The sequence below is a fragment of the Juglans microcarpa x Juglans regia genome, chromosome 1S (genome assembly GCF_004785595.1).
Source record: "Juglans microcarpa x Juglans regia isolate MS1-56 chromosome 1S, Jm3101_v1.0, whole genome shotgun sequence".
In the NCBI taxonomy this organism is placed as follows: domain Eukaryota; kingdom Viridiplantae; phylum Streptophyta; class Magnoliopsida; order Fagales; family Juglandaceae; genus Juglans; species Juglans microcarpa x Juglans regia.
In genome coordinates this window covers 13954966-13978255 of record NC_054595.1, presented here as the reverse complement: position 1 = coordinate 13978255, position 23290 = coordinate 13954966, and the positions used below count along the sequence as shown (strand labels likewise).

The following is a 23290-nucleotide window of genomic DNA, read 5'->3' as shown; positions in this document are numbered from 1 at the left end:
CACTCCTTTCTTGTCTTTAATTGTAATATTGAACTCTTGGAAGAGCAACACCCATCTGATCAGTCTTGGCTTCGCATCCTTTTTAGTTAACAAATATTTCAAAACTGCATGGTCAATGTAAATGACCACAGGTGACCCAAGGATGTATGCCCTAAACTTGTCTAAGGCAAAAACTATTGCAAGCAACTCTTTCTATGTGGTTGAGTAGTTTTTCTGGGGCCCATTCAAAGTCTTGCTAGCAGAATAAATGACATGGGGCTGCTTATTTCTACGCTGGCCAAGCACTGCTCCTATGGCATATTCACTAGCATCACACATTATTTCAAAGGGTAGGGTCCAATCTGGGGGCTGTATTATTAGGGCTGTAGTGAGCAACTCTTTGAGTTGCTCAAATGCAGATTGTTGGTCTGTGGTCCACTCAAAATCATTATCATGCATAAGCAATTTACATAAGGGTTTAGAAATGGAACTAAACCCTTTTATAAACCTCCTATAGAACCCTGCATGCCCCAAAAATGACCTAATATCTCTTACTGTTTAGGTATGGGAAGTTTGGAAATTGTCTCAATTTTTTACTTGTCTACTTCAATACCCTTAGAAGACACTATATGCCCTAGCACTATACCCTGCTGAGCCATAAAATGGTATTTTTCCTAGTTGAGCAGTAAATTCTTCTCCTCACACCTGGACAAAATAGCTTGCAAGTTAGTTAAACATTTCTCAAAAGTGCTTCCAAAAACAGAGAAATCATCCATGAAGATTTCTAAGCTATTTTCAATTAAATCACTGAATATACTGAGCATTACACAGCCCAAAGGGTATCCTTTTAAAAGCAAAGGTCCCAAAGGGGCAGGTAAAGGTAGTTTTCTCTTGATCCTCAGGAGCTATTTCAATCTGATAATAGCCTGAAAACCCATCTAAGAAACAATAGAATGCATTTCCAGCAACCTTCTCTAAGACTTGGTCCAGGAATGGTAAGGGAAAGTGGTCTTTCCTTGTGGAGGAATTAAGCTTCCTATAGTCAATGCACATCCTCCAACCCGTGGTCACCCTTGTAGGTATCAATTCATTTTCTTCATTTTTTACCACGGTGAACCCTGATTTTTTTGGGACCACATGGATGGGGCTGACCCACCTACTGTCAGAGATAGGGTAAATAATACCCACATCTAAGAGCTTAAGCACTTTATTTTTCACTACCTCTTTCATTGTGGGATTAAGTCTCCTCTACCTTTCCCTAGATGGTTTGGCATCCTCTTCCAAATAGATATTATGGGTACAAATCAAAGGGTCTATACCCTTAATGTCTGCCAAAGTCCATCATATGGCCTTTTTATGTTTGGTCAGGACCTCTAATAACCTTCCCTCTTGATTTTCAGTTAAGTGAGAAACGATTACCACTGGAAAAGTATGGTGAGGTCCGAAGAATGCATATTTCAGCTGGTCTGGTAAAGGCTTGAGATCCAACGATGGGTTCTGCTCTTCTGAAGGTTTCAAGGTTGTTGCTACTGTGGGCAGTTGTTCGAACTTGAGCTTCCACTGTGAATCAACTGGGTTTCCTGCAATCGATGCATAGAATAATTCATTAGTTATGTCATCTGAATCACTAATTTCTTCTAACTCAATTAATGAATCAATGTGCTGATTAGTCAATGGACAAATCTTTGAAATAATGTTGTCCAACAAGTTCACTTCCTGTGTTTCTTCCACTTCTTGGGGTTGCCTGCATATATTAAAAATATTTAGTTCCAAGGTCATGTTCCCAAAACTTAGTTTAAGCACACCACTTCTACAATTTATCAGAGTATTAGAAGTGGCCAAAAAAGGTCTTCCCAAAATTACAGGTGCTTGAAACAGAGAGTTTGTTGATATTTTCATGTCAAGAACAACAAAATCTACTGGGTAATAAAACTTATCAACCTGCACTAAAACATCCTCCACTACCCCTATAGGTATTTTAATTGACCTGTCAGCTAGCTGTAGGGTAATAGAGGTAGATTTCAACTCCCCTAAGCCAAGTTTTTCATAAACACAGTAGGGTAACAGATTTACACTAGACCCCAAATCAAGTAATGCATGCCCAATTTTTGAATTTCCAATCATGCAAGCAATAGTGGGTGAACCTGGGTCTTTATACTTGGGAGGGGTGTTGCTTTGTATGATTGCACTGACTTGTTCAGTGAGGAAGGCTTTGTTTTTCACATTCAGTTTCCTCTTAATGGTGCACAGGTCTTTAAGAAATTTTGCATAAGTGGGAATTTGTTGAATAGCATCTAACAATGGTATATTTATTCTCACTTTCTTAAAAACTTCAAAAATTTCAGCATGATTCTTATTTTTATGCACAGGGGTTAGTCTTGTGGGAAAGGGTGCATGTGGTTGCCAGTTATTCACCTCAGGTTCAACATGCATAGGTTTAGAGTCCTTACCAGTGATGGCTGGGTCAGGGGTGGGATTTAACAGAATTCTTCCACTTCTCAAGGTTGTCACAGCTTTTACTGGTTTAATGTTGGATGTCTCCATTGCCTCTAATACTTGATGAACCTGCCCCTGAGGGTTAGGCTGTGGTTGAGCAGGGAACTTTCCCTTCTCCTGGGTGCTCAAGGTTGTGGTCAACCTTGTCAAAGATCCTCTAATATCATTGATAGCCTAAGAAGTCTGATTGTTGATGATAGTCTGCCCTTGAATGAATTGTTAGAGGTTTGATGCTATTTGATGGACAGAGTCCTCAAGGTTCCTCCTCTGCCCATAAGCTGCTACAACAGGATATTGAGATGATCTTGAGGCTGTTGCATGTGAGTTCAGTGCATACTGAAATGGGCCAGGTGCATGACTGGGGGTTTGCGCTGATTGCTCATTCCTCCAGCTTAGATTTGGGTGGTTCCTCCAAGATGGATTGTACGTGTTGGAAAAGGAACCTGGAACAGATTTAGAAATAAAATTGACAGGGTTAGATTGATCTCGAATAACTTCCCTAAAGGCTAGGATTGTAGGGCAGTCACCAGTATCATGCCCTATTTCTTCACAGATGTTGCATTTTTCTGGGATTTTCTGAATAATTTGAATTTCCTTGTTTGTATCTATGGTTTCCAATTTCTTAGAAAGTACAGACACTCTAGCATGCAAATCATCCACTTCTTTCAAATGATATTTCCCCCCTCCAGTTATTTTTAAAGGCTCAGTTCTGTCATACACATCTGAAACATCCCATGACTGGGCATTTTCAGACAGGTAATCAAAGTACTCGACAGGTTGTTTATTAAAAAATTCTCCATTGCACATAGTCTCTACGAATTGTCTCATCTTAGGTTGTAAACCCTCATAAAAAAAAACTTATTATCCTCCAATTTCCATACCCATGATGAGGACAAGCATTGAGTAAGTCCTTGAACCTCTCCCAACACTGATAAAAGGTTTCAGTATCTTTTTGAGCAAAATTCATAATTTGCCTCTTCAATGCATTGGTTTTGTGCATAGGAAAAAATTCTTTTAAAAACTCAGTCTGCATCTCTTGCCATGTTCCTATGGATCTAGGCCTCAAGGAATTTAGCCATGTTTTGGCTTTGTCTTTTAATGAAAAGGGAAATAGCTTGAGTCTGATTACTTCTTCAGTACAAGTTCGATCCATAAAAGTTGAACAAACTTCCTCAAATTCTTTGATGTGCAAATATGGGTTCTCAGACTCCATACCATGGAAATGAGGTATAAGGGGTATCATGTCAGGTTTAAAACTAAAATTATTTGCATTAAGAGGTTGTATAATGCATGAGGGTGAGCTAGTCCTAGCAGGTTGCAAATAATCTTTAAGAGTCCGTTATCATTTTCCACTATCCTCTCTTCTTGTTCTTCTTCAGCCATGGCACTAAGACTCTCAGAGGATGACTCAAATGAAAGTGACTCACAATCAGAGTGTGTCACAGGTTGTGTTCTGACTAATCTAGTGGAATAGTCTCTACTCCAAGCAGTCATACACAACCCAACCAAAAACCTTTAAACAACTCCAAGTTTAGTGTGCAATTATCACTCAAAATTAACACAAAACAATCAAAACACAGAACAAGCAAATGTTAAAGAAAAGGTAGGGTTAGATATCACCAGAGTGTGAAGAGGTTCACACTTAGACTTCCCTTTTTTTTTTTTTCGTTGTGTTAGTCCTGCAAATTGTCATTAATCCCTGGCAACGGCGCCAAAAACTTGGTTCTCCAATTTTATTACCTCCCAAGTGCAAGAGGTGTTGTGTTGATGTGTAGTGAAGGTCCCAAGGTCGATTTCATAGGGATTAAGACAACTTATGCTTCAAAACTGAAAAGAAAAGAATTGGAAAATGTATCTATAAAAGAATACCCTCTTAGACACTGTGTTTGACCAAGGGGCAGTTCTTTAATAGAGTTGTTCTCTTCCCAGTGGCCCAAAGATTTAATAGGAGTGAAGTAGGATTGGCCTACTCTTCTATCAAATCCAATTACTAAAGAAACTAAAATAAAACTTGTATCGAGGGACTCAAGCATATTAATATGGATGAGAAAAGAACTTTGATTATCTAAAGAAAATAAACCTAAGTCTCGGGGAACCCTCTCACAGTGAATAATCTGAAGAATTTCACAATCCCATTACCTTCTACAAATGTTAATCCAGTCTAGGGTAAACATTTGGATAATAGATAAAAATGTACACATAGTAAGAGAAATAATAAGGATATTCTCAATAAATTTCTATCATTCCAATTTCGGTTAACACATGTAAAGAAATGGAATTTCTATCCAACGTGCTTTCAATCAACGAAAGATCAAAAAAATATGAAAAGAACTTCAATCCTGGACTTGATTTGGAAATGATAACAACTTAATGAAAGGAAACAAATCGCCACAATCTGGGAATAGGAACCCTTAAAAATAAACCCTGCTCGATGGTTTCCCTTGACTTAGGGTTCAGAGATTACTCCCCCTTCATCTCAAGATTCCCAAGTTCAACCAAAACAAAAATGAAAAACATCCCTAAAAAAAAAAACATCCCTTTCATCCTTTGCCGTGCCCTCAACTGAATCCTCTCCAATTCCATCCGGTTCCTAGAGTGTAGAATCTGCAAGCACAATGCAGAGAGAGAAAGTGTTAGGTTTCGAGCAATAGAAAATCTGAGAATATCCTAAGTGTAGTGCGAAGGTGTAGTAGGAATCCTGAATGCGAAATGACCATATTACCCCCTTTCTTTGCCTTTTGACTTCGGATTGTCCCTTTAAGTAAAAATTGATGTGTAAGTGAGCATTTGTAGTGATTTTCAGGTCAAAAGTCTTAACTTAAATACTTACTACAATTATTTCACTTAATCATGTGCCGTATGGTCATTTTCGAAGGAAGAGATAGAACGGTCTACACAACCGTTTAAGTTCTTTCTTGTAATGAAATTTCTGAGACAGAGGCTATTGCTTGATACTATTAGAGCCTTCATTCGAAGTCGGTGGGGACTGGACTCACAGTAGGTGGTGTCTACAATGTTAAAGGTCAGGTATGTCTTTGTCCCTTTTTCCAATGAATCTGACTTTATTAAAGCTTTCTCAAGAGAAATTTGTGATGTAGAAGGAATAGCTTATCATATATTTCAACGGTACCCTAAGTTTGATGAAGATAAGGAGACCCCTTTGATTCCGGTTTGGATTAATTTAGCGGGCCTTCCGCCGAACTACTATCATGAATCATTTCTTTGAAATATAACGATGCCATTGGGTTAGTATATTCGTCTGGACAATAGCACACGATGTGTAACTCGAACAGATGGAGCACGGGTTTGTATAAAAATGGATGCCTCCAAGACTCCTCTTGATTCGTTCTGGATAGGCACGCCCCATCAAGTTTCTAGCAGGTTACAAGAGGTGGGTGTATGAAACCCTTCCTGCCTATTGTTGTTGATGCCAAATGCAAGGTCACAATGTCACTATATTTGGGAATGAGGGTTGAAAATAGGGAATAGGCATCAGGAAGTAGGAGATAAAGAGAAGAAAGTCTAGGTTATGATGAGGCAAGTAAGACTTTCAAGCGTGAGGAGCAGGAAAAGGCTGAGACAAGCAAACAAAATGAGGTTGTTGAAATAAGGGATGGTTGTTTGGAGAAAAATGATGGCAACGTGGAGGAAACAAGGGAGAGAACAGGGAAAGGAATTTTAAGCATAGAAAACCAATTGCACGAGGACAAAAATGAGGTGAATGCAAAGGAAATGAATGCAGCGGAAGAAACAGAAAATGCGAAAATGATAGACCGGGTATGTGATGAACTGCAACAACCTGCTATTAATGTTAATACATTTTCTTTTTATGATATGGAAGTTCATTTCGTTAATCCTACAGAAGGGGAAATGTTGGCTGAAGGTTCTTTCGTGCCCCAAACAAATTTAGAGTCTTTTGTCATTTTGGAGGTGGTTGAATAGACCCAATTAGTAGAAGAGAACATGACTGTGGAGGATACCTATTCCTCAGAGGAAGAGGTGTCGATTTCTCTCTCAGACTCGGAGATTGCGGAAAGTATGGAGAATATTGGCAAAAATAAGGGAAACATGTCTGATTTTGAGAACCTGGTTCTATACAATGGAGGAAATAGTTTGAGAAGTTCCAAAAGGGCTAAGAGCAAGCCCTCGAAATTAAACTTATGATTCAGTCTTTATTTTTTTGGAACATCCAAGGGATGGGTACTTCAAAGATAAGGTTGAATAAATTGGTGAGAAAGCATAAAGTTGTAATTGTTGTTGTGGCTGAGCCTTTTTTAGCACAAACGCACATGGAGAGTCTTAAGAAAAAAAATGCAGTTTGAGGGCTGTTTATCAAATGAATTGCAAGGGGGAAAATTGTGGATACTATGGGCTCAGAGGGTACAGGTTGATTTGGTGAAGGCAACGAACCAATGCATTACTATGGTTACAGAGATGCAAAATAATAAAGTATGTATTTCTTTCATCTACGCTAAATGTACTCAGGTGGAACGAAGGAATTTATGGCACGCTTTAGCTAATGGGGTGAGGGGGTCTATGTCGTGGTTTATTTTGGGAGACTTTAATATCATTAGAAATGATTTGGAGCGTAGGGGTGGGAGACCCAGAATCCTCTCGACAATGGAGGAATTTAATAATTTTATCGACTCTACTAGTCTATCAGAAATAAGATATTTTGGTAATCGACTTTTGTGGTGTAATGGTCATGAAGGTATGTTGAGGAGTTGGGCTTGTTTAGACAGGGCGTTAATTAGTGCTGATGTGCTTACGACATTTCCAGAGGCTCACTTAGAATACTTGTCCAGGAGTACTTCGGATCATGCTCCATTGGTGCTACAACTAAAAAACTTTGCAATACCGTATTGCTTCTTTCCTTTTAAATTCCATTAAATGTGGGTCACCCACGACACCTTCATGGCATGTGTGGCAAATACTTGGGAGGAGAGCATTATGGAGAGTGGGATGGCTAGACTAGTAATAAAGTTAAAGAAGCTCAAAAATGTCTTACATGGCTAGAATAGAGAGGTCTTTAGGTCCACAGAGTTAAATATCAGGCAGTTGGAGGATAGAATGGGGAAACTAGAGGAAAAAATGCAGGAGGGCTATAATGAGGAGGATGAGCAGGACTTTTTGGTTGCATAAATAGAACTGGACGTCTAGCTGGGATGTGAAGAAATGAGGCTTGGGCAACAAGCCAAACAATCTTGGCTTGAAAAAGGTAAAGCTTCTACCAATATTTTTTCGAGCTTTTAATTCAAGGGCCAAGAGGCAAGTTCAGGAAATGAGGCTACAAGATGGTAGCTGGCTGAGGTCCTTGGAAGAAATCCACGATGGGGCAGTGCAACATTTTAGCCAAGTTTTGGCTCATAAACAGGTGGGGGCAATTCCGAATCTATCAAAGCTGATACAATCAGTTATTAAGAAGGAAGATAATGAGAGTTTGTGTCAGCTCCCTTCAATGCAAGATGCTAAAGATGCAATGTTTTCCATTCCAGTTGACAGCAATCCAGGGCCAGATGGGTTTGGGTCTGGATTTTTCCAAGCTTGTTGGCATATAGTTTGCAATGATGTGGTGGGTGCAATGCAGGAATTTTTCTTGGGGGCTGACCTCCCCATGAATTTTGCAGCTTCCTTTTTTACTCTTATCTCGAAAGTAGAGGTGCCATCAAGTTTCGACAAGTTTAGGCCGATTAGCCTATGCTCGGTTTTTTTTTATAAAATTTGCTCTAAAATTTTGGCGAGTCGATTGGCTCTGATGCTTCTTCGTATTATATCTCCGGAACAAGGTGTTTTTATGCCAGGCCGAAGCATCTTTGATAACATAAGTTTCACTCCGGAACTGATCCATAGCATCAATAAACCCATTTGGGGTGGTCATATCATCATTAAGAACGATATGGCGAAAGCCTATGATAGTGTAGATTGAGATTTCCTTTTACATGTTTTGGCTCAATTTGGCTTTTCTAATCAGGTGTGTGGTTTGTTCAGGCGGTGTATTTTCAGCCCTTGGTTCTTTGTTGTCATGAATGGGGTTACTAAGGGCTTCTTCAAAAGTGGGCCAGGATTGAGGGAATGTGATCTAGTTTCTCCTTATTTGTTTATCATAGTTGAAGAAATCCTTTCAAGTCTGCTTAAGGCAAAAGTTGAAGAAAAGAAAATTGGTTCCTTTTTGCAACCCAGAGGTACACCGTTAATATCGCATATGTTATATGCCGATGACATTGTTGTGTTTGCCAATGGGAGCAAAAAATCTATGAGAGCTATAATGGATACATTGTCCATCTATAAGGAGTGGTCGGGCCAAAAGGTTAGCAAAAAGAAATCCTCTGTAACCTTCTCCAAACATACCACTAGTACTCGACGAAGATCGCTTCTAAGAATTACAGGGTTTATAGAAGGTGGGATGCCATTCACATATATGGGAGTGCCAATAATCTCTAGGAGAATGAAAGCAGTATATTTAGAGGAGCTTGTTGGAAAAATAAAGGCACTGATGGAAGGGTGGAAAAATAAACTATTGCCAAAAGGGGCCCTTGTGCTTCTCTTAAAGCATGTTCTGATGAGTTTTCCCATATATCTACTATCTATTGTATTTGTTCCTGATTCGGTGTTAAAAAGTATCAATAGATGCTTGAGCAATTTTTTTTGGGGTGTGAATGAAGGAAAGCCAAAGAAACATTGGAAATCATGGGATAAATTATGTTTACCAATGGAAGAAGGTGGAATGGGGTTTAGAAACTTTAAAGATGTTCAAAAATCTCTCTTCATGAAATGTGCGTGGAAGATCATGGTGGAAGATTCTTTGTGGACAAAAATTTTTAGAGCCAAATATGTTAAAAATAATCATCTTTCTCTTGAAGATCAAAGAAAAGGAACAAGATTTTGGCGGATGGTGTCCTCGTGCTTCCTGGAAGTCCTCAATCTTTCGAAATGGAAAATTAAAGATGGAAATGTATCATTTTAGTTTGATAAGTGGTTGGACGATGGTCCTCTCTGTAACATGGCTCCTTGGGGTGATTCTCCAAACTTACAAGTTAAAGATTGCAAAATTGAAAAAATATGGGATACTGATATGCTACATCGGCTGCTAGGGGGAGGAATGGCAAAAAAGTCTTGGAAGTCCTCAATAAAAGTAAAGCTGGGTCCGATTTGCTTGTATGGGCAGTAAATAATCATGGAAAAAGGAAATTTGGAGAAGAGCTCATGCACAGATGGGTCTAGGTAGAGTTACAGCAAGCTCATGGAACTAGTTAGTTGCAGCTTGGTTTTTAAAAGCTTCTAAGTCCTCCCAAATGGGGCAATTACTGGGCATTATCCCTTCAATTGTTACTTGGTGTCTTTGGCTAAGAAGGTGCAAGGCACGGATGGAAAGAGATAAAGAGTCGGCTTCTACCGTGTGGTATAAGATCAAGGCATGGATTGCAAGAGTGGGAGAAAAACTCAAAGCGGGGAAATTGTTGTTGAGACGGGATGAGGAAATTTTAATGGAGCTTAATATCCCAATTAAACTTCCAAAAAGATCAGTCCCAAAGCTGGTTCGATGGACAAAGCCGGCAAGTGGGAGGCTTAAGTTGAATGTAGATGGAAGTTCTAATGGAAACCCAGGTGCTATAGGGGCAGGTGGAGTGATTAGAGATGAAGATGGAGACTTGCGCATGGCCTTCTACGTTTCTCTCGATATAGGAATAAACAATTTTGCAGAACTTATGAGTCTCCTACATGGCCTGTGCTTGATCAAAAGGCTGGGAGTGGTACATCTCGACTTGGAGATAGACTCTATGCTGGTGATCAGATGTCTGAAGGCATCAGTTTGTGAATCTTGGTATTTAGAAGATTATTGGGAGGAAATTATGGAGCTTTTGAAAGGATTAGATTCTCAAGTCACACATATATATCGGGAAGGGAATGCACTGGCAGATTATCTCGCACAATTGGGAGTGAGGGGTTGCACTCAGCAATGGCTTTCTCAAGATATGCCTACTAAGCTTAGAGGGATGTTACGGACAAGCTTGGTTTTCCATGTATTAGGCGTGTTTAGTATGAGCGAGGTAGTTTTGTCCTTGTCTTTTTGGATGTCTTTTGTTTATTCTTGTCTTTTGTTGTGAACGGTTTTCCTCAGCCATAAGTGAGGCAGATTAATAAAGTATGGAGGTGCCGTCCTCCTTTATAACAAAAGGAAAAAAAAAAAAAAAAAAAAAAAAAAAAAAAAAAAGATAGATCTCAATTCTCATTAAACTCTCTTCAATGAATCCCACGAAGTTCTATTTGTTAAATAGTCTAGGAGCCTTCTCGTTGTCTTCCTCTCATCCTTCCAACTCATTCCCAACTTCAAGGGAGCCTCAAATGAAATAGATCTCTATGTTTGTTGCCTCTCCCCCTACTTCAAGTTCGTCCCCAATGTTTTATGTTTTGTCTTCTAGCTTTATATCCCATCTTCCCTGTCACGCCTCTATAAATCTTGGTTGGGAAGGTGATCAAACATAATGTTCACATTAAATTGTGAAAAAAATATTTTTTTATGAATTATTGTATAAACAAAATGAATATAATTGTTGTTTTTTCCACATAATATCATATGGGAATAATCCAAATAGAAGAGCATTAGATTGTCGATTTCAGTGGCTTATACTGTAATTTTAACACAAATATGAGGGCAAAATAGTCATAAAAGCCCAAAAACAAGGCTCTTCTTTATATAGAGAGTAAAATCTTCTAAAAGACTTTTTCTTTTCTCTCTTTATGAGTTAGACGACCCAAAAAAGTATGGCTTCAATACTGCCTAAAGCACAGGAAGTGTGAAACCTCTATATATATATATATATATAAATATATATATACTAGGCGGGAGTAACGTGCAAAGCATGTTTGCCTAATTTTATAAAATGGTTACCTTCTCTCCCTTCCTCCAACTCTTATTTTATCTATTTTGAAGTTTCAAATGTATTGTAATGGAAGATATGATACAAATTTTCATGCAATGACGACTTTTATGTTGACTAACAAATTCCCGAAGTAAAGATGAATCAAAAGTCATTTGTAGGTACTTTGTTTAGTGGTAGTCACTTAAAACAAATACAATCAGGAGACACAAATATATACCTACAACTTACTACCAAAAATAAATAGATCCAAGCATTCAAGTTGGTGAAGCTAAGACTACCACAGTCCATAACAAACAAGCATGGTTTTACAAGTGTATAACAAGAAAACCAGCATCCAAAAAATAAAAGGCAAGATTAAGGCTATTAATGGTGTATTAAAGAAGTCCCATGTAAGCATCTTTACTATATCTTGCCCAATTTAGAAGAACAAATGTTCTCCAATTGTGACAGAAGTGAGACACTATTAGGGCCCATACAGGTGGTTTTGACAAAATTAGTCCCCAAGGTATTGTTTTAACAGGTTCCTTGGAAATGCTGTTGGAAAGGATCAACTTCTTCTCTTCAAGTAACAGCTCAGGATCCTCAAGAGGAGAACTATATGCCTAGAGGAACAATCTCAGAGGAAGAGAAGTGGTGACATATAAGCATATATAGCTATATTAAGAGCGAGCAAATGAATCCAAAACTTCAATGCTCATAGACATATTTCCATAAATGCAACAAACATATTACCTTACTTAGCCACACAGAAACCCAAACTGTTCCTAGAGAACCAAAGGAGTAGAAGACTGATGGCCAACCAAACTGGTAGATTAAAAACGGTGAAAAGGCCAGGCCAGTGACTGATCCAAGGTACATCCCATTGTACACCAATGCGAATGATCTACTTGTCTCTGCTACTAGAACCCATTTTGACAAAATGTTATTCATGGCAGGCATAGCAACACCCTGAAACAGAACCAAATTAACAAAGCCATAACATGGGAGCCTTAAATTACTCATGGGCACATTCAAGGCAGGGAAAGTGTCATGATATATACACTATGGATGACTTCATGGAAACACATTTTAAGACAGTAAACATTAAAAACCAGTAAAAGAAAAAAATGAAAGAGAAGATAAAAGATGAGAGCACCATTTTTCTTCTCCTATAGCGAGCACCCTTTTTTTATTTTTTTTTTCAAAATTTAAAGATATAAAAGGCACAATTGCCAATACGCATGCACCCAACCCGCATAAGAGAAAAGGCATACATAGAGCAGTGTATAGAGAAAAATCATAAAAATGGTGTACTGACACAAAAGTATAGCAGCTGCTGTCAGTACATCAAAAACCCCAATAACATCACAATCTGACAACCTGCATAAGAGAAAAATCATACAAGAAAACATCCAAAGAAAAAGAATAAAAATGTTATACCAGCTTCAGTCAGTGTTCTCAAAGCTGTTGCAGCAAGTTAAAGCACAAACCTCACCGATACCCATGAAAGCACGAACAACAAGGAAAGGCAATCCAAGTTTAGCAGCAATGGGAGTGAGAGATGTAGCAATCGACCACCAAACTACACCAAACTATAGGAATTCATGAAGCTGAGGAGAGGCAAGTAGATATGATCATCCCCTAACTTTCTTCAAATGTCAACAAAATATGCATCCAATACTATGTCAGAATGAGTTCAAATGTAAATGATAATATTTGATATTTATGTTATGTAATATGAAATGAAAATGTTATAAATGTTTATGTTACTTATCAGTAACAGCAAGCCTATCTAGCTAATAAAACGGTCTCAGACTCTGTCATCACAACAAAATCACATCCAGCAATTGCTCGAGCCAAAAAAATTTGGTCCATAATGACAAACGAAAATCCAACAAGCAGATTTACACCCAACAAACAAAAAATGGAAAAGAAAAATCCAACAAGTAGAAAAACAAAAAAAAAAAAAAACAACACAAGTTTTGAGTCGAAGAACAAGAAGACTGGAAAGAATTTTCAAATGCTCTTCAGATTCACATCCCACAAAGAGAAGAGAGAGGATCCACACTAAAAACTAAAACATGCCTACAAGAATGAACAAGAAACTCACTTTCTTCGGATTTCAAAAAATGGTCCATATCGACGAACAAAAATCCAATAAGCAAAAAAATGAAATAAAACAATCTACACGAAACAAGAAAAAAAATTCAAACCATCCTTCAAATTCACATCCCACAGAGTGAAAAGAAATAGAATCAACAAAAACCATACCTACGCATTTCCTTTAAACCGCCGCTCCGATTGGCTCTCAATCCGGTCGACAGCAAGATCGAAGGGTAAGGCTTCTCCCAGTGGTGCACGTGTTGGACGATGCTCGCCGGAGAAGCTCGAAATGGCTACCCCTTTTATTCGGTCGAGAACCTGAAAAAAATAAAAAAACCAAACGAAACCACCGGAAACGAATGGTCGGCGAGGAGAGGGAGGAGAGAAAGAGGAAGAAGGAGCCGAAGCTCCCCTCCCACCAGCTAAGCGAGCGAGTTTCTAGAGAGAGAGGGTCTGATTTTCAACTTTTGGAGAGTTTGTAGAGGAAAAATGAGCCGAGCGAGTTTCTAGAGAGAGAGTGTGGGTCTGGTTTTTGACTTTTAAAATCGAGATAGAGTATCAAATGTAAAAAGTATACAAAGACCAGCGAGAATAGAAAAAGCATGACACAAAAGCATAAGCTGCAGAAGAGATAAAAAGCTGCAAAAGATAAAAAGTACTAACAACAAATAGATAAGAAGTATTAAAATGGTATACTGACATAATTATAAAATATAAGTAAAATATAAAAGCTGCGGAAGTAAAAAAGTAGACAGCAAAAAAGTAGAAAGTGAAAAAACATAAAAGTATAAAAGTTATGGAAAAGAAAAAGCAGATAGTAAAAAAGTAGATACTGAAAAACATAAAAGTTGTGGACTGACGACTGACAAAACATAAAAAAAAATAATAAATTCAAAACATTCTAATATCCAATGGATAAAGATGTAAAATGAGAATTTATCCATTGTTTTTAAAAGTAGTAGTGACTTAACGTTGATTTAACGGTAATCTAACGGAAAACAAGAAATTCTGTTTACTGATCGTTATATAGCTACTTATATAATAGTAAAGATATATATATATATATATATATTAGATAAGGTTAATCCGAAGTGTGGTAACTCAAGGAGCGGTTATAGCCCACATCATTTTGTTGTTTGCACCTCTACGTCGCTTAGGAGGCTATTACAATCTCTTAAAAGATTCGATACCTCAAGATCAAGAGATCTAGATAGTTACTCTTGGAAATTGTAAAGAGAGATGAGAGTTTTTTTTTTTTTTTTGTACGTTCACTTTTCCACTCTAATTATTTTAACATACGTAAAACTATTTTTTAAAGAGTTTTATCATGAGTGGTTACTTAACTTCCCTGAAGTTAAGTGGTAATTGTGGAGAGTTAATTAATTCCTAGTGGTTGAGAGTTAAATAATAAATTCATCACCAATGTGGACACAACATGGGTCATGGGGTACCCACTTCCAACATCTCTCACTTGTTCACAATGGGTGCTATGCCCATTAACAATCTTCTCCTAATATTTCAATCAATTATCACTTATATAGAAAATGAACCGTGCGACATGAAGAGAATGCAAATTATAGGAGTATTATATTAAGCTACCATCTCACTAACATAATACATCACTCATAACATCTCCTCTATGCCCCAGACTAATTGATCTCACTAAGTCAAGGGTTCTTAATCCCTCACGAGTTTATAACTCAAAGCAATTCTTGACCTTATATTATATAATATGCTTGTGATTATATCGAATCAAATCGACATAATCGTCTGGGCTATGAGATATAAAATAACAAGTAAGAGTCTAAACAATCTTCCACAGACACTCGTGTCAATTCAATTAGATTTGACTGTTTTCCTAGACATACTCTGCGAGACCGTATCATTTGTGGCCCTAAGAAAACATGTTAAAGTAGCAACATCAAGTTTTCATCTCATGACATAGTTCCAAATTCAAGGGCATAGGAATAGATCATTTATTGATCCATTAGGACTCCGTAGTGAAGGAGCAAAGACCCATCCAATCACTCCCTCATGAGAAATTCTATTTGCAGTCCCCACTTGGAGACTGTATGTGCAGACCCTCTATTAAATGAGAAAAAGCATTATTTTAGAAGGAATAATTTTTGTAATTTTAAAAAATTTTAAAGATAAAATTACCTAGGGGTTGCATTGCAGTCCCCAAATGGGAACTGTACGTGGCATTGCTCCTCCCTCGTATGGTCATCTATAACACATATAGTATGAAAAGTATATTACGGTGGAACTCCCAGTTATTTGGGCTTGTCATGTTCAAACGTCATAAGATTCTTAGTTTAGTCGGCACAAAAGCACTCTAACTTGAGTTTCTTAACATTGTCACTCATCTAGCGCCTGCCTAAGATCTCACATTCCTCTTTAAGCAGGCTTCATAAAGTTGTGAAAATACTTCATATACTACTCTTATAAGTCTCATCTTAGCTAAACTAAGATAACATTCTTTAAATTTATCTTGAATGCTCCCAAAGCATCAAGATGTTTATTTGCTTGCTTTCCAAGAGCCAAAATAATTAATTTGTCTCATCTTCCTTGCTATTCAAGCGCCAAGGTTAACATCCATGTGAGTGGACTAATCTTTTCCTGGTGACATCTTTATAGTGTGTGCTTTCACGTAGTATCATTTAACATAATATGAGATGCACACAATAATATCACTGATGCAATAGATACTAATAGTGTCAAATGTACAATAAAATCTAAGGTATCCTTAATACAACATATATCAGATCCGATAAAGTTCCAAACTCCTAGTATGAGTTTAGAAAACATTTCTACTAGTAGCCTTAGTAAGAGAATCAGCTATCATCTTACTAGTAGAGATATGTTGTAGGATCACCTTGCCTCGCGTAACAATATCTCAAATGTAGTGAAAATAAATATGTAAGTGTTTGGTTCTGTCATGGAATTTGGAATCCTTCCATATGCCAAAGTTGCCATACTATCGTTGAATATCTTAACGGCTTCATTTGCATGAGCCGTAACCTCTAAGCACTGAAAAAATCTCCTCAATCAAAAAACCTCTTGTACAACTGCTGAACAAGCAACGTACTCTGGTTTCATTGTGGACAAAGCAATGCATGATTGTTCATTACTGTTCATCGTCTTCTTCCTCAATCAATTTTTCTGGTTCTTTTCTATTTGGATCATCCATTTTCAATTGGTCATAACTTATTCATATTATGTCCAAATCAAGCAATGATATGTCAACAATTTAAAGATTATGAACCCAACTTTCTAGCCATATAAAATTTGTTTTCAGAAAATTTAAGGGACATGTTTATGAAATTATAAAGAATGTTTTCACGTAGAGAATTTAACCTAAAACATGTTATACCTTAGCCTATAATGAAAAATCTGAAACACAAACAATCATGGCGTATCATTAATTACATGCTTTTAAACTCATTCCAAAACATCAAACAACATGCAATCATATTCATATGGGCAAAAACAAGCAGCGCTCTAGTACCAATATTAAACAAGGTTAATTTGAATTACCTCAATGAGCATAATTCACACAATATGGATCTTTGCTCGTCTTACAGCCCATGTCTTTGTTGTTTGCACCTCTACGTCGCTCAGGAGGCTACTAATCTTCTAAAAAATTTCAACCTTCAAGATCAAGAAATCTAGATAGTCGTTCTAGAAAATTATAGAGAGAGAGAGAGAGGAGAGCTTTTATTCTTAAAGAGTTTTCACGAGTGGTTAATTAACTTCTCTCAAGTTAAGTGGTAGTGGTAGGAAGTTAATTAACCCTTAGTGGTGTGGAGGTAAATAATTAATAACTTCCCCATCTATATGGATACAACATGAGTTATAGAGTACCAACTACCAACAATATAAATATATATATATATATATATATATATATATATATTCTCTGGCCATCCATTGTGTTTGATGGCATGGTATAGAGAAGATTCATAACGTGTAGCCAAGTAAGCCTTTTCCTAGAATCATAATAAAATCTCATCTAGCCTCTGGCACGACGGGGCATTACTAAATTGGCTCTAATGTCAATTTTACCTAATCAACATCTTATGTGGGGGAGTTGGCATCCATGCATCCTTTTCACAATCCATCCACCCAATGCAAACTTAGTTTGAGATGTCACAATCTCCCTCGATCAAGATCATAATCCTCGTCAAATCCATGTCACATTGCAATACTACTACTCTAGCACCACATGGCATTATAAGATTGGCTCTACTACCAAACGAGGTCTTAATCATTGAAAGTCCTAGCTAGCTAGCATCATTATGTTCCAACCAAATACACCATATTAAAGGGGACGACCTTCCATATATACCGAAGTTGCAATTCTATGACTATACACTTATCCCAAAAACACGTAATGAACGGCTATGAGTGTAATCGGTTCAGTCAGGTCTGGAAGGTCACGGATCGAAAATCTTAATCCATCATTTTTGCCGGTTTGATTCATTAGCTATCGGTTCAATCGGTCCATTCGATCCATAAATATTTTTTCTTTTTTTGACAAAAAAATTGATACAAAAAATTAATTAAATTAGTAAAATTAAAATTAAGTGATATATTTAGTATTTTATATATGGTTAATGAATATTAAATAATTTTATTGTATATATAGTTAACGATAATCCCTTAGATAAAAATTACATAAGTAATTTATACAACTACTATATAAAATAATATTATATATATAATATTTAAAAATATATATGTATATATTCGATCAGTTTCGGTCTGATCCTATTCAAAAAAACCCCACCCTAAGATCGATCAATAAGACTATCAGTCCGGTCTAGTTCAGACTGAATGGTTCGGTCCAATCGATTTTTTTAGTCCAGACCGATAGTCTTATACCCCTACTAGACACCCATAAATACCTACCAGCCATCTAACAATGAATCAAAAAAATAATTGAAAAGACATTTATGATTATAAATAAAATGCAAGTCCATTACTATAAGGGAAATACTCTAGATGCAAAAGAATATACAAAAATAATTTTATAAATTGATATAATTTGATGTAGTTCGTCATGTTATGAAATTAATTTTATTATAAAATGGATATAATAAATCAAATAAAATCACATCAATTTATAAATTTATTTTATGTAATTATTTTACACGCCTTCCTCAAGTTATCCGTGATTAATTAGGATCTTCTTCGAGTACGCGGTTGGCACGACAAGGAATGTTCGCAACACCTAACTTAAAAAAATATTTTTAGATAGCCGATTAAAAGAAAAGTAACAAATCTAGAGCAATTGATATATATTAGCAGTAGTTTTAGACTTTTAGTTGTAAATAATAATAATAATAATATAGTAGTACTAATAATATAATAAATTAATTAATTAATCACAGTACGGACAAAACGCATATATATATATATATATCATGTATAAATAAATATGGATAGATAGATAGATAGATAGATAGATCAGGTGATTGCTAAAATATATATATATATATATATATATATATATATATTTATATTATATATACAGACTTAAAGCATATGAGTGGGCTAGCTAGCTGCTGCTTAAAAAGAAAAAGAAAAGCTAGCAAATTAATTAGCTTTGTTAGTTTCCTGAAGAAGAAGCAACAATAGTAAGTGAAAAGGACACACTGCATGCATGCAATTGTATTTCTTTTTCTCTCTTTCGAATTATATATGTTTGTGTTCTGTGCTCTTTATAAACAGTAACAAATAAAACAGAAAATACAAAATACAAGAAATATACAGATAATCAAATTAAACAAATATGAACGAGGGTAAGGATTTAGTGAAAATAAATAGTCACTTTAATTTCTAGATGATTACATACTATACTTAAAATTAAGGCTCTGTTTGGATTGAGTCTTAAGAAGTGTTTTCAACTCATTTTATCTCATTATTACAACTTTTCTAAACGTGACATAAGAGTGCTTATCATATATGTGTGTGTATGTGCATGTACATATTATATATGTATATATGAGTAATGCTATACTCCATACGACCATCATACTTTCATATTATGTAAGATGTGACATATTTATCATCATTGGATGCCACATCTTACATAGCAGGATGAAAATAAGATGGTAATGTGTTGTATAAAAATTTTCTTTTTTAAATATTAAGCATAATATGTATGTGTATATATGTGTATGTGTTACAAGTTTTAAACAAGTCAAAACAATATTTATTCGCGAGTTTAAACTGCGTTTGGATGTTGAACTGAGTTGAGTTAAGATGATAAAATATTGTTAGAATATTATTTTTTAATGATATTATTATTTTGAGATTTGAAAAAGTTGAATTGTTTATTATATTTTATATTGGAATTTGAAAAAGTTGTAATGATGAGTTGAGATGAGTTGAGTTTGGTTTAGTTTCCAAACGTAAATCAAATTGAGTTGATTTAATAGGAATTTAGTTTGTTTATCATTTAATTTGAGTAATTAAAATTAATTTTGAGCTGATCAACTTATAAAATTAAATGAACGGAGAACTGTTCATAAACACATCATATGTGTGGGGTTGAAGACGCTTGGAGAAAATTAATATTTCAAAACAATAGGTAATAGCGTTTTAGGACTTCATGATGTAAGTAGGGGTGGGCACCGACTCCAATGAAGTCAAAATGGCCAATTCATGATGTAAGTAGGGGTGGGCACCGACTCCAATCGGAGCTCTAGAGTTGGAGTCGAAAGTTGAAGCCCAACTCGGAATTAGAGTTTTTTTTTTTCATTTTTCTTCCCACTTCCCTACCATCCAAATAACATCCAAAATTCCAAACAACATCCAAACAATATACAACAACATTCAAACAAACATTAAGAAATTTCTTACTTAGATCTGATCTATCTCTTTTTCTTTCTCATCCTAATGAAACCCATCTCACCTCAGACAACAGATCTAACCGATCTTGGTTCAGCCACCATCTTCGTCAGACAACATGCACCATCTCTATCGCACTCTCGACTCTAGATTAAGAAATTTCTTGCTTAGATTTGAGCTCGACATCCCAAAGTGAAGAAAGCTGAATGAGGGTGGACTGATGGGTAGAAATAAGTCTGAAGGGGGTGGGGAATGGGGAAGAGAGTGAAGAATCAAAGATTGTTCTTGTGGGGAAGAGTGAAATAAGTTTGGGATTGGGGTACATGAGTGCCATTTTAGTTAAAAAGCCAAAAAAAAATTTGTTCTCGTGGGGCACTGGGGCTTGAACTCTAATTATGGAGAGTAATAAAAACAACATCAATCATTAGGCTAATTGGGCCTCATTTATATTGTAATATTAAAGGGGTAGTGATAGGATTACTATTTTCTTACTACACATTTATTACTTATGACTATTTGAAGTTTTTTTATTTTATTTTCTTATCATTTTCTTTTAAGTATTTTTTTAACATTCTTAATCATTAAGAAGAAATTAAAAAAATATATAATTTTACTAATATTCACTTCTTTAACCATTAAGTAAAATAAAAAAATTAAAAAAAATCAAATACAAAAAGAATAGTAAATAGATAGTAGGAGGGTAGTAACCCTATCATTATCCTAATATTAAGTATATCTATCAGAGTCGGAGTTGGTAGTTCGGAGTCTTGTTCAACTCTGAATTCTGACTTTGACTATTTTTATCTTCCAACTCCGACTCTGACTCCGAACTTTGACTTTTCTGACTTTGACAAAGTCGGAATCGGAGTGGGGTGTCGGTCGGAGTCGGAGTTGCCAGAATTTTTGCCCACCCTTAATGTAAGCATCTAAGAAGAAAAATGAATTATAAGAGGAGTAATGATAGATACAAGCATAAATGGTGTAAGCAACAAACACTCCTTTTGAAAAAGAGTGTGGTTCACAATTAAAAAATTAATTTATTTATGGGAATCCCATATTTATTCAAGCTTTTAAAAAAGAATACTAGTACTTATACATTTTATGGCTGCAAATAACATTTTTTTTTGTTAAGAGATTTTATTCGTATTAGTTCCTGTCCATTTAGATATTTTAAATTATTTGATTTGAACCACTCTAAATTATTGGTTCTAACGTTACCAGGAAATAATATTTTAGTCAGATCCCATATCATAAAGTTAAAAGATTTGTTATAAATAAAGAAAATAAACGTAAATGCAGCTAGAATGCTCAGGTATCCAGCAGCGCATTTATACATGGGATCGGGGTCATCTAAAAAAATGAAAGAGAACCACTTCCCAGTGGTCGGGCTGAGAATCCCACTAAATCAGCCCTCGACTCAATTGAAGCCACATAGGAAAATACACAATAATTTGAATATACTTACCCATAGAGAATCAAAGAGTCGTATGCCCTCTCAGCCCTTTCCCTTTGAGACCGACCCTCTCTGCCCCTCTCTTTCTCGCTACTCTCATTGCACCGTCTAAGTTCGATGTCGACGCAAGTGCCCCTCTGCAGCTCAAAAAGTCTGACGCCGATGCAACTAGTTACCCACACAGATTTCATAGCTAACACTCAGGTATATGTTTGATTAAATGTCACAATGGTGGCGAGTGGAAGTTGATTTCTTTGAAACACCCAAACAAACCATAAATTACACTCATTCTTACATCTTATTCCACACTCTTTGTTTAATATATTTGTAGATTCACTACAAACAAACCATACATTGCAGGGCTCTTGGTTGTAATTATTAAGACTACTATGCAACTATTACAAACTTTCTTGGTAAATTGTAATCCAGAATGGTAGACAACAATAGCCCATGAACAAACTCACAATCAATTTCATTTCTTACCAACAGGCATCAATTTCATTTCTTAGGTGTGAAGGGGTTGAGACACGACGTTGGTTGAGTTTCAAAAGGGTGCGAGGACTGAGACGCGACAGAAAGGGCTTCAGATGCAACGGAAAGGGCTTCGAGGGGGTGCGATTTGTGGGGCTCAAATTAGCTTCGAGAAATCGTGAAGAAGAGATTGCAGGCGTGCGAGGGCTCTGAAGATTGAAATCACGAAGAGAGATAGAGAGTTTTTGATGTAGTGCTAGTCCAAGATAAGTGTGGTAGAAGTTCTATGTGTTGCTATGTGATTGAGAGGCTGTTATTTGACTAAAACTAGCCTGACCGGTTCTAAGGAATTCTCAAAATGAAAATCCCTCCCTTGTCTACTACTGGACAACAACCTCGAACTTGCAAATATCCTCTGCTACTACTGTAGTTGTTGCCCCAGCATTCTCAGTCTCCTATATATACGGATTTAAGGTTTGTTTATACAGGGAAAAATATTTTATCTCATCTCATCTCATTTAATCATTATAATCTTTTTAAATATATATATAAAATATAATAAACAATTCAATTTTTTCAAATTTTAAAATAATAATAATATTAAAAAATAATATTCTAATAATATTTTATTCAACTTTTATCTTTTATCTAATACTATCTTATTTCATCTCACTATCCAAACTGCATCTCAGAGCACTAGCATTGGCTTAGTCAAATGAAGTGAAAGTCATATTTTGAAGAATGTCCACTAAATTTCTATTACAATAGATTAGCTAAACACAATTCATTTTGAAGATGAGTTACAGTAACTTATCCCTAGAGTCATATATGAAGGAAACTGTAGCATCTTTATTCTAATATTTTATTATTTTATATGTTTCCCTTTTTCTTCCCTTTACAGTAACTTCATTCCTACAATAATTTCATTCCTAGAATTACCATGCAATTTTCTATTATTAATTATATTTTTATAAAATGTATTAATAATCTTTCTTTTAATATTTTTTAAAATATAAAAATAATCAAGAAATTATTTTTTGCATCTATCAATAATCAATAATCATGCAAAAAT

At 35.9% G+C, this 23290-nt stretch overlaps 1 non-coding gene across 1 annotated transcript; it reads left to right on the top strand.

Moving 5' to 3' along the window:
- Window positions 1-3353: 3353 nt before the first annotated feature.
- LOC121247962 lies at window positions 3354-3461 on the top strand. The gene has a single exon (XR_005937362.1). It is a non-coding gene; the product is annotated as a small nucleolar RNA R71 (small nucleolar RNA).
- Window positions 3462-23290: the final 19829 nt, after the last annotated feature.